The 16,391-nt window shown below is 39.7% G+C and overlaps 1 protein-coding gene across 3 annotated transcripts in view; it reads left to right on the plus strand.

Moving 5' to 3' along the window:
• The first annotated feature begins 1,271 nt into the window (after positions 1-1,271).
• The window catches only part of TANC1 (tetratricopeptide repeat, ankyrin repeat and coiled-coil containing 1), a 184,876-nt gene continuing 169,756 nt past the window's right edge, over positions 1,272-16,391 (plus strand). For all 3 annotated transcript variants that reach the window (XM_083350432.1, XM_083350434.1, XM_083350433.1), the window contains exon 1: positions 1,272-1,535. The gene's annotated coding sequence lies outside the window, so the exon portion shown is untranslated. The remainder of the gene's footprint in view (positions 1,536-16,391) is intronic.

A 16,391-nucleotide genomic window follows, 5' to 3' on the forward strand; every position in this document is an offset into this window, starting at 1 on the left:
TTGGCAGAAACTGGGACGAGTAACAGGCGCTCGCTCTGCTACGCGGCACTTGGGATTCGACCCGCCAAACTGCCGACCTTCGCGTCCTAACCCACTGAGCCACCAGAAAGATGGTCCTGAAAAAAAAAAGGGGGGGGGAAATCAAATCCTTATTGAAAGGTGTTTTTTTTAAGTGTCTCTTTTCTTTTTTAAAAAAGGAAATTATCACAGCACAGACATACCGTACTTAGAATTCAGCCAGATTTACCAAATACTTGAAAAGTATTTTTACTCAAAGGACAAGACATACGAGTCACCTGAAGGTAGGCAAAAGCTATAAAGGCGACAACTTTTTGAAGATACTGCCTTCATCAAAAGGGGACAACTTAATCTCAGTCCTCTAAAACACCTTTTCTTCATATTTTTTTTCCCCAATCCCAACGCTTCTCCCTCAGGTGAAAAACCTGTGTCTCTCGGGACCACAGCAATGAACTCCCAAGCGCACACAAATGGCAGAGCTTACATTGTTGTGGAAGCCGGTCGCAACACGCAGGTTCTTACATACTTCACAGATACCAGAGAGCGCGCAGCAAATCCCCTCCCCACGGGTTGCTTTCTTTGAACCCAGCCAGCAAAAGGACAACCCCACAGATCATGCAAACGACGCGCAGTAGCAGACAGATGTCAAGTTGCATTTTTTTTTCTTCTCCCCCCCCCCCTCTTTCGGCCGACTGACTCTACGTCGCTTTTTTTTTCTCCCCCTTTGAATGTCATGCCCCGGCCTCCCCCAACCCTGACTTCCAGTTCGCCTTGTCCAGGGGTCGGCAACCTCGGCTCTTTTATGACTCGTGGACTTCAACTCCCAGAATTCCTGAGCCAGCATAGCTGGCTCAGGAATTCTGGGAGTTGAAGTCCACGAGTCATAAAAGAGCCGAGGTTGCCGACCCCTGGCCTTGTCGATCCTAGGAGGGAGAGGGGAAGGCGGGAATGCCAAAGGCCGGGGCTCTCAACCCGGCCTGCAATCCCGCTGAGCCCCTTCCCGCTAATTGGTCCCAGATAGTTGTGCTTTTTCACCAAGCAACAGGAACTTTGGCCGCCCGGGGTGGGGGGGAGGGTGAAGCGCGGGCAGGAACCGAGGAGGAAAAAGAAAAAAAAATGGGGTTGCCGCGGTGAGTTGGCCGCGCCCAGGTTGGCGGCGGCGGCGGCGGCGGCGGAGGGGGGGGGGAAAGGGTTGGCTCAAGCTGCGGAGTCTCAGCCCAGCCTTGCCGTCCAAATCAGACGGGTGGAGAAGAAGGGCAAGACGCGAGACGTCCATTGCAACCTGGAAACTCCTTCCCTTCCCTTCCCTTCCCCCAGCGCGAGACTGGCTCGCCCAGGGAAAGGCGGCCTGAGGGAGAAACGCGGAAGGCGGGGACTGAGGCTGCTGGCTTCCAATGAGCTCAGCCGCCTTGCTTTTGCCTTGCTTGCCCGGCGCTACTGGAGGAGTCTCGGTCGAGAGACGCTCCGAGAGACCCTGAAGCGCCTTAAAGAGGCGCTTGGACGGCCAAACCCAGGCGGTAAGTGCCCGCTCGCGCAAACGGCGACGGCAACAGCGGCAGCGGCAGGAGGAGAGCGCTTCCTCACCCCTCACTTTGCGCCGCTAGGCATCCGCCCTGACTCCCCCGCCTCGGTGTTTACAGCCTTTTCCTTATACCGAAACAAGAGGTAAACCTGCCTATTTAAAATGGAAGCAAAAGCGAGCCGAAGTTTCTGGCTGGAGCAAACGCGTGCCTGGGTCTGCGGCGAAAAGATTTCGGCTTCTTGCCTTCCGCGGCGGCGAGCCCCGAGTTCGGTGGGGTGGTGGTGGTGGTGGTCATGGGTGCTTGCTTGTCTGTAGGTTGCAAAAACCCGGACGGCCACCAGGCGGCAGAAAGCGTCGGGCGTTTTCTGCCCCGCTCGGCTCACTTCGCCTGGTCCTCGGGCTTTTCGCAGCCGGATCGGGTAGAGCCCCTGGGAGAGGTGGAAGCCCAGGTGAGGAGGGTGGAGCTGGGAAAAAAAAAAAAAAAGCTGCTCTGAAGCTGCGCGTCTCGGATTCCATTGTGGGCACCGGAGGCTGGCATGGACGACGAGGTTTTCCAGGGCCTAGAGGCGGTGCGGCTTACAAGGCAAAAACGATCTTGATCTTTTACCTCGCCGGCACGAGAGGCAGCCCGAATGACTGCGTTCACATCGCGCTCGGGAATTTGAGGAACAAATGGATGATCAGCGTTTCCCAACGTTAGGAACTTGAAGATGCGTGGACTTCAACTCCCAGAATTCCCCAGCCAGCGTAGCTGGCTGGGGAATTCTGGGAGTTGAAGTCCACGCATCTTCAAGTTCCTAAGGTTGGCAAACGCTGGCGTAGTAGACCTGGTAACTTGGTTTTGTGGAGTAGCCGGTCTTCTAAAAACAGGCTGGATGATACATCCTGACAAGGAGGTCGGTGGTTTAAAAGGCTGCTTCTTGGGTGGCGTGCGCCATCAATTGTCAAAAAGATAAAGAGAGTCGCTTCACAGGTGGCACTTTCTAACATGGCTGGAGGAAAGCTACGACTTAGTTGAGCACGGTAGAAGCCTGCCTGCATGCCTTTGGGGGGAAATTGACCGGGATTACTTGGTCAAGCTATGTTGCATTTTATGGATGTGATTTTTCTAGGCTTGTTTAGGAGGATCACCAGGCAGCACAGTTATAAGAGAAGTTGGCAGCAAGGTAGCCAGGGGGTCACTTCGAATTTATGCATTTCTCTTAGAATAAAGAAGCTAAGGCCTAGGAGGCAATGAGCGTGTTTTTCCGTATCGTCACTGAGTAATCTTCAGTACTGTAATCCACTTGACATTGGAAAACGAGAGTTTTAGCATTAAAAAGTTATTTTTCAGGTTAAACATTGATCACAGGAGTATGCTCCGAATGTTCTGTTTGGAAATAGGATGTAGGGCAGAGAGGGAGGTAGTTAATTCTGTATATTGATCATCTTGGAAAAAATAGGCTTAAGGAAGGTTGAAGCACTTGGTATTATGATTTTTTTAAAAGGAAGGCTAAGCTTATAGTGGTGTTTCCAAATGGAAATGTTCCAAATAGGCCTTTGTATGAAAAGAGGCTTTTGTATGAAAAGGTAAAATAATATTTTTGGCAGAGAAGTACACAAGCACATTTTATTTTATTTTCCTCAGTTAAGTGTGCTTATTGCGTATCTAACCTAAAAATGATGATGTCTTGGTGAAAAAAATCAAGATTAAATGTTGTTTTGCAACATAGAAAACTTGTATTGGCCTTTATCAAGTAAATGTCATCTGTAATTAGAAGTAGAAAATACAGAATCAGGTGGCTTGTTTCTGCCTTGGTTGATTTGTCTTTTAACAATTAAAAAATGGACGTAACAGAGTTGCCCAGTGATGGTAAGGGGAAAGAAAGGGAATATGCAAAAGAAAAGGTGTCCAAATAGACCTGTGGATTTAGTCCAGGTTTAATGTATAACTTAACTTCAACGTAAGTTTTATGTAAAATCTTCCTTTTCTGTGTATAGCTGAACAGCATATTTCCTTAAACAAGTTGAGTCAGGCATGATTTTAAGGTTGTGTTAATATATTGTGCTAAGACAGAATGTGGTTTGTTTGGTTTTGGCTTATGTTAGTACTGGCATTATCTATTGTAAATCATGTCTTAGGATATGCTGTTAGAACCTAGCCATTTGTTTCCAATAAACATTTGTTTAGTATAATATATGAATTCCTTTTAATCCAGTTCTTGTTCCACAAATATCACTGGCATTGTCTACTGTATCTTCTTTGCAGCAGTTGAACTGGGCACTCTGGGGTGTCATTCCAATCCACCAAACAGAGAGCTGTAATAAAGCAAGCAAAATAGTATTTAATAAACTGGCTAAATTTTTATGTTTTACATTGTCAGGTTTTCACTGAACGCTGTTCTTTATTGTGTCTTGATATGAGATTGCGTTTAGCGTGTACTGGGAATTCTTGTAATTAACATTACTTTAAACATACCGTACCAGCTGGTTCTTTCACTCAGAATGCCTAAACCACTTAGCCCATGGGTGTCAAACATGGCGCGTCACGTGACATTTTGTGACGTACGGTGACTTTTTCCACATTGCTGGAGCTGGGGTGGGTGCGACATCCACATGATGCAACCGGCCCATGGGCCTGCAGTTTGACACCCCTGACTTAGCCACAAGTCTGGTACTTGGCTGCTGACAGTCAAGGGTTACTATTTTAGGAACATTTCCTCCATTTACTCCAGTTGGATCTCATAACTGATGAGCACTTCTGTTGGAAAAGCACTGACAGGGCTTTATTACATCAATACCTCCTTTTCCCCATTGGCCAGTAGGCAGTAGAGATCATGAGTATAGTTCGCTATCAGAACTTGGAAGATATTCCCTTGATATTCTATGTTTTTTTAGTAGGATTTAGGACTGTATCTTACAGATGATTGGATTTTCAAGTTTTCATAACATAATTGACTAGGAGAGGATAGTTGACTCACAATTGCTCTTGGCCCAATAAGTACTTGAACAGGCTGTCCACACCTCCCTTCTCCAGTTCCTTTACGTGTATTAAGTGAATTAAGTTGTTGTCTTTATATGCTAAATTGTGACTTGTTTAATGATAGAACAATAAACCAGAATTGTTTTGCATTCGTGCCACTTGCTAAGCCATGATTTACAAACTGCAGTGACTTGGTTCACAAAACAGGGTCAGTCACAGAAAAGCAGACAATATTATAGCTGAATATATTGTGTCACAATAACCATTGTCTTCTAATGCAGAGGTCCCCAACCTTTTGAGCACCAGGGACTGTTCCATGGAGAGACGTTTTTCTGCGAACCGGAGGGGGCCTGGTTTCATGTACTGCCTGCATCCCGCAGATGGGGCTTCCCTTGTTTGTGCAGAACGGTTTCTGGATTTTCATAACACATTGTTCCACAAATTGGCCAAATACATTCTGTTCTTGCCTGTTGAGTGTTCTTGATCTCTGCCAGAGTTGACAGTGCTAAACTAGATGGACCAGGGGTCCTCAACCTTGGCAACTTTAAGACTTGTGGACTTCAACTCTCAGAATTCCTCAGCCAGCAAAGCAAAGCAAAGCAAAGCTGGGTGAGGAATTCTGGGAGTTGAAGTCCACAAGTCTTAAAGTTGCCAAGGTTGGAGACCTTGCTTGACTTGGTATCAGGAAGGATCCTATGACAGCAAATAAACACCATGAACTAATCCTGGTAATTTTCATCATTCATGGTTACAAAGCTTGAATCTTTTAAAATATTTTGTATACAGTTCAGTGCTAATCCACCTCTACAAATTCATATGATCACCAAATTGTTCATGGGAGACTATTGAGGGAAAAATAGTTTTATCAAAAGCTACCTGATTAGCAGTAAGTTGGAAACTCTGTTTATACTTTAGCTCTTAAGACTAGCTGTCAGTACAGAAACTGTTATTGTGGGTGCAGTGACTATTAATAATTATTAAGGAATGTTTCTCTAGATAACACTGAAGTTTTGTTGGTGATACTCATGGTACTTTCTTAATGCCGTTCTGTCATATGTAGTTATGACTCTGTTGGCTTCTGTTGTATATGGATAACAGTAGACACTCGTGATACTGCCTGATATTAAAAGTATCTAACAGTAGGGTATCCAAAGTACCAAGATTAATAAAAATGGAAAAGATGAATAACTAAATCTTAATTTCCAAGAATTGAGATTTTAAAAATTACTCTGTGGTGTCTAAATCTGGTCCTCTTTAAACAAGGTTGAGCACCTTAACAACTGAAGTGCTAAAGGTGGGATATTACAACAAAGTTTACAGCTACCATATTTGGGCTCCAGACTCTGAGGTACAGTTTGATGGTAGCAGAGAGTACCAGTAAGTGTTATAGATTGTAATGATACTGAGGAGTCATGCAATTTCCTTGGTACTGTTTTACTGTAGTGTGAACTCAGTCAATTGTGGTTTATTTGGAAAATAAATTATGGGTTAAAAAGATGAGTGAATCCCAGTGATGGTTTCATATATAAATCAAATTTTTGCCCAAGCCATAGAATCTCAATTAAAATCTAAATGATCAATCCTTTACTTCTAAGCTCCATTGAACTAAAATAAATTGTGGCAACAACAAAAGTGACCCATAAATAATACATTTGGGATGAAGGTTTTCTGCTTGGGGAAAACATGCTACTTTACTTATGTGTTTGTTAAAATTTCTTTCTAATAGTATGGTTCTTTTGTGACTTCAAAAGAAGTTATCATTGCTTTAATTGTGTTTGTTATAGTTTTTGCGCACATGAGCATGCACATACACAAACAGTGGTGCTTAAAGATTTTTGAACCCTTCTGAATTTTCAATATTTCTGCACAGATATGATCTAAAATATGATCTGTTCTGCATATAAGCCCTAAGAATAGATAAAGATAATCCAATTAAACAAATGAGGCCAAAACAGACGCACACACATGCACAAACATACAGACAAAACCACTGTGTGCTGTATTTAGCTTGTCCATTAAAAAAAACAGGTAGAGTAGACAGTGAATTATCAGCTGCTTGCAGAATTTGTCAGCTATAAACTTTGGTCTGTGGCTTTAAAGAGAAATCCTAGCATAATATCCAGCTTGCATTACGAAAGGAAATGAAGGCAATATCTTACATCCTTCAGAATTTCCTTTTAAGAGCTGATTTTATTTGTGTGCGTGTGTTTTGGGATACAAAACTACTGTGAGACTTCCTAGTTTTTGAGGGATGTTAATGAGAAATTTGATGTTATGATATTTATTTAAATTGTTATGAGAGGGCAAATGATTAAATGAGAAAATTGGACTTGATGTGCAGGACATGTTTATAACTTTGATGGGGTAGAAGGAGCTTTACAGTATAAAGTACCAGTTGTTCTGCTTTCTTGGTTTAGCTAACCACTGGAATGTCCAAATGATGATAAATTAGGTCTACTACAGAGCCAAAGCATACTTGGTTCTTTTCCAGAATTGCTTGCTTCCCATCGCTGCCTCTTTCTGCCTTTAACTGGAGTTTTATACAATCTATACCATAGTATTTCTGAATTGGAGGACATCATTTTAAAGTCAGCTGTGGAATCTATACTAAAGTGTATGTATTTAAGGAAAAATGCCATCTAGGGGAAGTTTCTCTTGAATTATATATGCAAGCCACTTTCTAGTTAAGCCAAGCATGTTTCTATTTAAAACTAGGTTGTGAAAATTATTTGTTGTTTTCAAGACTAAGAACTTTAAAAAGGCTTTGAAAACTTTCTAAACCCAAAATGGATCAATGGAGTATATAAAAATAGGGTCTAATCTATATTTTAAAAAGATGGTATCATCCTAGAAATAACCATGTAGAAAAACTGAAAGCAAATAATCATATATATATACCTTGGAAATGTCCATTATTATGATTATGGGAAGTTTGTACATTACAGGCAGCAATACATTTTCTTGTCATCTGTAGAAAAAACTTGCTTGTAAGGATTCTATATTCCTTCCATTGCCAGGGGATACAACAGTTCTTTTAACCTGTATTGTTCCTATGGCAGGTAATTGATTTATCAGCATATACAGTCATAGATCCCTCATCCCAACTCACAGCTGCATTATTTTTACTTTGTGGGAGTGAATGGCATCTACTTACCAACTTGTTTATACTGTAATGCTGATTTTGTGCAATTTTAATGACTAATCCTAGCCAAAATGACATCACTTGTATGAGAAGGCACTATAAACATATTTAGAGGAACTCTGCAAAGTTTCAGAAGTGCAGAAAAATCTTATTACTGAAATCTTTCCTTCCCAAACACTCAAATAAAAACTGACCCTGTTCAGTGGTCCTGAATGATTTGTTTGGGGTAGGAAAATAGGATGGAACTGCATATTTTTTTGGGGGGGGGACTTGAATAAGAGCTCTTCCCTTTGCAGCATTTATTTATAAAATAAATGGATCCCAATTAGTTTATAATAGAAGAACACAATAGCATCACCATTACAATTACAAACTTAAAAGTGGAAAAATTAAGACTTCCAGCCTTATCCATGCTAGTTTACCCTTCTGCAGTAAATGGCACTAATGAGGAAGGGAGAATCTCCAGATTACTTTCTTCTGGATTTACTCTGTTCCTGGGAAACACAACGGATACTCAATTTGCAAGCCATTGCTTTTAATGTGATCCAGGAAATAGATTCAGGCAGAGACTTCAATAAATTTGGAAGCCATTGCTTTTAATATGATCCAGGAAATGGATTCACGCAGAGACCTTTATATTGCATACATATGATTCTCTTGATGCAGATTATGACTGCAGAAGCTTGAAATGATTTACAATCCTACATCAAAAGACTCGTTTACATCCATATGTTTCCCTTTCATTATGTAGGCATATGAAAAGGGTGATCCCCACCCCCACGGTGACTGCTGCATACAGAAGTGACATATTTGGATTCCTTCTGTTGTTGTGTAAATGGATTTCATATATCATAATTTTAAGCGCTTTTGTAACTGTAAAATGTATAATTGCTAAACATAATTTTAACATACAATTGTTAAAAAGACATAATGGGAATGTGGTTAGTGGCTTTTGCATATTATAACTATGATGAGGGAGTATTTTTAGAATTATTCCACGTGGGAGCTGTAGCACAAAAATAAATCTAACTCTTGTGGTTGTGGATAGGAGCTCTGTGGATATAAAATGGTGAACTTGTACTCTTTGCTTTTTTCTGCATAGCATGTGTCCTATCTAGTTTAAGAAGGTTAATGGACATTTTCATCTGCTTCTTCTCTTGTACCCAATTATGACCTCTAAAATCTGTCATTATATTCAAGATTTTTGAATGATGTGGGAGGAGTTGCAGCAGTTCGTTGAAGGAAGAACAAATTTGTCCTCTTCTGCATTTTCAAAAGCACCCTTGATTCTAGAGATTTTAAATTTATTTATTTCTCATATTTGTATAACCACTCATCTTGCATGAAAGTGACTTTGGGCAGCGTACAACGTTTAATTAAAAAACAAATACATAAAACCATCACACTTAAAAATAATTATAAAGGACACACAAAACCAGGAGAGGATGATAATTATGATACAGTTCTTGATTGTATATTGTAGATGCTTTGCTGTTATTCCTTACTGTAAAGTGACAGGAATGTATGGTTGTTCTGGTGGCATAGAATTTTAATTATTTATTAAGTAAATTAGATAAATATTTTGTTAGATATGGGGGAGGGGGGGGAGAGTCCAGGTAGACTAAGAAGGGAGAGGTTGGGAAAGTAGCCTTTTGTGAATTATCTTAAGCCAGGTTAATTTAGGCTTTAAACCTAATTCATCATAAAGATGCATATTCTGAGAAAAAAACTTTTTTAGAATACCTCTTGTTCAAGTCTACTTGCTATGGAGATTGCCATATAGTTTTATATTTTAGGTTAAGTACCACATATGGATATGAACTATTGTCCATATAACATAACATATTATAATAATGTCACAATAATATCACCTTGCAAATAATACACAAACTCCATATGGATTTTGAATGTGTGTTTGTGTGAGAGAGACAATATTTCTGGATGGATCACATATATCTCTAAGCCAAGGTTTCCATAATCATGATTACTGAACACAATGCAGGGCTTAGTTTTTGAAACCTATTGTAACATGTGTCTGTATTTTGTTTTTGTGTTTTTGTGCTAATGTGATCTCAGTCTCAGTGTTATCCTAATTGTCCATTACTGAATTGCTGATAGATACTTTTTAAAAGGAATTTAAATATTCCATTCTAAAAGGATATAATTGCTTAGGCTTAACAATTTAGCAGTAAGTTTCAGGAATTAAGTGTATCAATCTAGCCAACAGCTTAGTCCCTCTGTTCTGATGATAGCCTTCCTGGGGAATAAATCTCACTGAAATGCATAGGATTATATCTCAAAACAAGAATTACAGAATTATGAAAAAGTTGGCTTAAAGTTTTGCTTGATTAATAAAGGGAAATATTTTAAGACGTTAAAGGTCATACTTGTTTACCATTTTATATGCTGTCACTTAAGGAAGGAAAACTGAATAAAAAACTTTTACTTAGAGATGATGTGATGTTCAATGAATGACAGAATAACATAGGAAGGGACCTTTGAAGTCTTCAAGTCTAACCCTCTATAGCAGGGCTTTTCAACCAGTGGTACGAGTACCACCTGTGGTACATTGGCACCTGGCAGGTGGTACGCGACCATCCTAGAGAAGTGGTAGCGGGGGCAGGGAATGAGCTGAACCGGTGGCAACACCACACAAGCCTGAGTGAGAGACGGCTGGAGCTGCAGGGCTGTCAGGGCTCAGCGGAAGCGCCAGGATCAGTGTTGCTTTGGGGCTGTCAGGGCTCCGAAGGGCATAAGTGTCAAACTTGCCACATCACGTGATGCGACAAATTGTGATGTTTTTTGCATTGCCAGAGCTGGGGTGGGCGAGGTCTCTGTATGATGCAACTGGCCGGCAGTTTGACACCCCTGCTATAGAGCAGGGCTTTTTAACCTTTTCACCCATTGTACCACTTTTAGGATATGGCAACATCCGAGTACCACCAGTCGCCTAGCAAGGTGTCAAAAACTTAATGACCAAAAAACAAAACAAAAGAAAACGAAAAAAGTGATGAAGTACAGGTTGTCCTCACAACAGTTTACTTAGTGACTGTTCAAAGTTACAGTGGCACTGAAAAAGTGCCCCCCAAGCCACAGCAGAGCAAGACACCTGCCTACCTGTCTGGCGGCGCTCTTCTCCTGTCTGAAGTTTTCATTGTTGTGAGCATTTCTGTTGAGGATTGGCAGCGGGGGTGGGGTGGGGGGGTGTTTGGTTTTTATCCCACCCCTCTGCTGGGTGGTTGCAGCAGGTTTTTGTCACTTCACATGACCCTGGGACACTGTGACTGCCATAAGTATGAATCACTTGCCAAGCATCTGAATGTAAATCACAAGACCCTGGAGATGCTGCAACATTTCAGCTGATCGGCGCTTCTTCTGGGCTCAGCAGAAGTGCTGGGATCAGCGCCGAGCTCCAACTGGAGCCTGGCGCTGATCCTGGCGCTTGCGCTGAGCCCTGACAGCTCCGAAGAAGCACTGATCCTGGTGCTTCCACTGAGCCTTGACAGCCCTGCAGCTCCAGCCATCTCTCATTCAAGCTTGTGTGGTGTTGCCACCGGTTCAGCTCATTCCCCTCCCCCGCTACCACTTCTCTAGGATGGTCGCGTACCACCTGCCAGGTGCCAATGTACCACGGGTGGTACCCGTACCACTGGTTGAAAAGCCCTGCTCTGTAGAGACCCTATACCATTTCAAACGAATGAGAGTTTAAATGTCTCAGAAAAGCATCTCTTCTGAGGAAAACAAACTTATAAAGGCTGTCACCCACTCAGTTAACACGCTTCCATTATTTAACAATTCTGCTTTCTAATTATATTTTATAACATGAAAACAATTATGTAATATGCAGATGCTTAGTTCTAGCAGGATTGTGTTCTCCAAAGTCTAACATTTCTTTATTCAAGAGCTTACTGGTAGAAATGAAGATCATACAACAGTTGAGTGTCACGTCTTTTCATATAGTTCGATAAATTTTTATAAAAAACATTATTCAAAGCTAAGAAAATAGAAGTAGAAGAAAAAACAGAGTCATTGAGAATCAAACAACATACAAACTTCATAATTATGATGCTATTATTTAATGAGAGCATATGGAATGCATGACTATCAAATATTTATATTTCATATTTTTTAACTACTCATCTCCCTTTACATACTTATTATTTATAGAGGTAGTCTTTTGTTTAGCGACTGTGTCAGTCAGCAAGTCTTTGCAGTTACAGTAGTGATGAAAAGGTACTTTTGTGACCAATGCCCATATTTAGAACTTTATCAGCAACTCTCAGTCACCTCTTTGCCCTTAGTATCAGTCTGTGCGGTTTTCTTCCCCCCCCCCAAGTGGAGAGAGTCATTAAACAAGCTATCTCTTCATGGGTTGCTGTTCTCTGCAGTGCAGCACCTAAAAAGTTAACAAGTTCATCTCTATGACCTTAATTGCTAGTTGAATCGAACCCTCCTCCAGCTGGCTGGTTCTGCTGCCTGACACTGACCAGACCATAATTTCACACTGAAGGATTTTTTTTTGCCTCCTAAGCAGCTAATGCATTCCTGTCCATGTGATTTCTCCATTGTGTGCTTGCTTACTCTCTTGTAATCCTGTTCTCTGCAAATACCAATTCTCTTGCCAATTATCTCCATGCCAGGTGAGCATCCCAAAGGATGTGGGGTTGGGGAAAATGGGCTATAAGATTTGCCATTTTATTCAGCTTCCTTGTGAGTAAAGTTCCAGAAACTTTATGGATCCAGGTTACTTGAGGGACTGTCTCACCCCAATGGGATTGACCTGTACCACTCGTGCCAGTAGTGGAGGCTGTTGTGGGTCCCATCAACCCGATTATTTCATTTAACGGGGTCCAGGAGGAGGGCCTTCTCTGCTGTTGCTCCTGCCCTCTGGAACATCTTGCTCCCCGATGTGAGGTTGGCCCTAACCCTCCTATCTTTTCATAAGGGCTTTGCCAGTCAGCTTAGGACCTCAGTGGGGGATCAACGCAATGGAGGTGGTTGATTGAGTAATAACAGATCCCACCTACCCCTACCCCACTCCACCCCCCCTTCACCCCATGTGTCTTTGATTTTAATGTTTGATTTAAACTTTTTATGTTTTAGCTTAGATGTAACTCTAAGCCACCCAGTGTTAACCTATAGTAAGATGGGCATCCAATCACCGTTAGCCATAAAGGGTCATTAGATGACTTTAAGCCAATCATTCTCTTTCAGCTCAATCTTTCTCACAAGGTGGTTGGGAGAAAATTGAAAAAGGGAACATCAAGCCTTGAGTTCCTGGAGAAAAGGTGGGATAGGTCAAACAAAACTCATTTGTGTTAGTGATTATGCTATAAAAGTGTGTGATATGCTCATTTAAGTTTTTGTGTTACATTAACATAGTAGCTGCAGAAAAGCCATATTATGTGGAAGGTATTTCTCATCCATTTGTTCCCAAAGGTTTAATTAGTATTATCAAAATGGATGCATGTAAATGTCTGTATATCTAAAATACACATGAATGTATATACAATGTGAACATGTGGAAGACATAGATGAAATCTGCCTTTTGCATCAGTGAGCAAGATGGAAATATGTTTAGAATTAAGGCACAGTGGCCTGTAATAATTTTTATCATACTTGACATGGAAGTAAAATATTACCAATTTTGCTTTATAAAGCAAAAGTGGCTTTATTTCAATTGCAAATGCTTACTTATGCTAGTATATAGAAGAGGTTTGGCTCTTTTACATAAAGTAATGCATCAAGTTACATAATGTAAAAGTGCATCCAGCTGGGAGTCATTAACATATTTATTTAGATAACTATTAGTTGAATATCTAGAGTTGTCTCCAAATATGATGATGATATTTCTATGCATTATATATAAGCATTTGAATGTAGTTTGAAATCCTGACTTTGTCATGTACCTCCAGAGGTCGGTTGAAGTGATTATTGGATAAAAGTTATGTGTTGTTTTTGCGTATTTTCATTATGTTCCATTCTGTTCACTTATTTTGAAACCTCTTGGTATTTTAAGGAATACTTAAATAATTAAAATTAGTAAGTCCAATTTTATAGAATTTCAGGAAAAAAAAATCCAGTTTTTTCTTTTTAATCTTTTCTTACCTGGATGTGATCCATAACAAACTTTCCTAGGTCTTAGCGTCCTTTCACAAGTTTTTACTGGCTTGGTTTAACAAATGATTACTTGTATATTGAAGGGCAAGATAATATTAATAGTAATTCCTTGAAATTAATAATAGGTATGCTGTGATCTTAGCACATATCTACACTTTGTTTATGGAGAATAGAATCTGATCAGAGTGTTTTCAGCTTCTCAGTTGGTGTGTTATATGGGCTGTGTGTGTACGTAATCACTAGTCTTGTTTACACCATAAATGTGTTGTGGTACAAAATATTACTACTGTAAGCATGCAGTTCAGAATAGGATCATTGGAAGTAATAATCATGTACCCTTAAAATAAGTGTGCAAACTATTATTCCTTGAAATATCGGTGACCATATTCCTATGGATCTTTTTAGAGTTTAAAAATGCAAACTTGTGTATATTTATTTTCCTAGAAAAGTTCTATAAAAGCTTAAATTTTCTGTTCTGTATATTTCTATGCTTCCAGTCCAGCAGGACCTAATTATTTTTTAATATATAATTTCTTCTTACAAAAGCAATTCGTACATATCCTGTCACTCCAGTCTAGGATTTTTAATTTTGTAAGAAATGTAAGTTGTCATTCCAAATATCCTTGGGGGAAAAATAAGGTATTAGGTCCCTTGATCCATTTTCATTTTAGAAATTTGCGAACAAACTAGATTTTAGAAGGTCCCCAAAGAAAACCAGTGTTTTATGAAGCAGGTATAAAGTCTCTACCTTGTTCTCCGCTGTACATTCAGAAACCTTTGATATTCATAGGGAAAATGTGCAATTGTTAGTTTAGAAAATATTTTTTAAAATATAAGTCACAGCAAGACACAAGCTTCTACATAGAGTCAAAGTCCATGCTAGTGGCTACAAGTCATTATTTAAATAACAGTGATCAATAAACATCAGTGTATTGCCAGAAAAAAAGTCTATTTTTTAAGCATAGCCCGCATGCTCCTATATGCACTACTGGGCAGCAGTTGGAATTTGCAAACATGAAGTCCACCAAGGTAAATTTTGGTGATCAAGTGGTGAGTTCTCTTTGTTTCTGTCTCATAGATAGTAACAGCTTTTTACTTTCAGGAGGGAAGAATTGTCTTCCCCTCCCCTTCTGATAAAATACTGTGGAAATAATTAGATGATAAAGCCACATAAAGAACTACAGGATTATAATTAACACTGATGGATTAAACAAAATGAGATGTTGGAGATCCATAATTAGCTATTCATTTTTTTAAAGCCATAGGGATTGTTATGGGAATGCAAATGCTTACCTGCATGCTGTTTTCCTACACTAAGTCTGTATTTGCGTGACAATGGAAAAAAAGTCACGATACGTTGCAACATGTCACGTGATGTTGCGAGTTTGACACCCGTGCTTTAGAACCTAGCTGATTTTATTCAAGTTATGTGTTCTCTACTGTGGTAAATAACAGCTTAAAAGGAATAAATACAACGAAGAAAATAGTACAAAAGGTAAAGGCTTATTCCCCTTTCCTTGTTCTATCCAGTTTGAGCCTTCCTGCAAGTGCGTTTGAAAGACCAGATAACTGCTTTCCTACATTTCCTTTGGATTGGCCATTATGCAATTTGGAGAAAAAGAAATGTAATGGTTGCTTGATCTGAATATTTTAAAAAAAGCCTTAATAGTATCATACCACACCATAAGATTGCTTTAGACTTGCTTCCCCACCCCCTACCCCCATAGGCATATACTTGGGGGGAGGGAGATAATGAGTCATCTTTAGCAATTTTTCTCAACTGATAGGAGTTATTTTATATTTTATTTTATTTTCTGATTTCGTGAATCTTAACACATTTCAGTACTGAATCACCTCTATTATTGTTTTTAAACATTTTTAAAATTGTACACATTTTCATAAAAAGTTATAAAGTTCATAAATAAAAAAGAAAAGTGATAAAATATTTGAGGAAGTCTAAAATACTTGACAGCTGTTAATTTACATAATTGCCAAAATATGGGATACTAAAATATTGAAGTAATCTTAAATAGACTAAAATAGCAATTTTTGCATCATGTTTGGTTACTATAAATAATGAAAAGCTTAAAACTTCCCCCTTTATTAATAATTCCATGGAATAGAGAAACTGCTTCAGAACATAGTTGCCTGAAAATAACTCTGTATATCACATATATTTTCGTCTCTATTTTTTATTTATTTCATAGAGAATGTGTAAGATGAGGGAGGCTTAACCTTTTCTCATTAAACTTTCCCTGGCACAGAAATGGGAGACGGTTGAGAAGGAAAGATTAATCCCATGTGGTAATTCCAATTTGTAGTGCTATCATGCAGTTTTAGTTGGCACAAAAATAGAGAGGGAACCATATACTAAAGCAAACACAGTAGATCCTCACAGCAAAAGCATCTTCACATATTTTATTAAAATATATTGTGTAGAGATGTATAGTGTTTGTGTCCAATTTTGGCATAAGTATATTCTTGCTACACTCTCAGCTGCTTACACCACATCCAAAGTGCTCTTCCCTGCTTGGAATACAAATACTTTAATAACATGATTTGAGGTGTGGGGTTAATTTGACACAGCATTTAAATAACATTGGGCTTTAATATCATGCGTGAACCCA

The sequence above is a fragment of the Vipera ursinii genome (assembly GCF_947247035.1).
Source record: "Vipera ursinii genome assembly, chromosome: 1".
Classification (NCBI taxonomy): Eukaryota; Metazoa; Chordata; class Lepidosauria; order Squamata; family Viperidae; genus Vipera; species Vipera ursinii.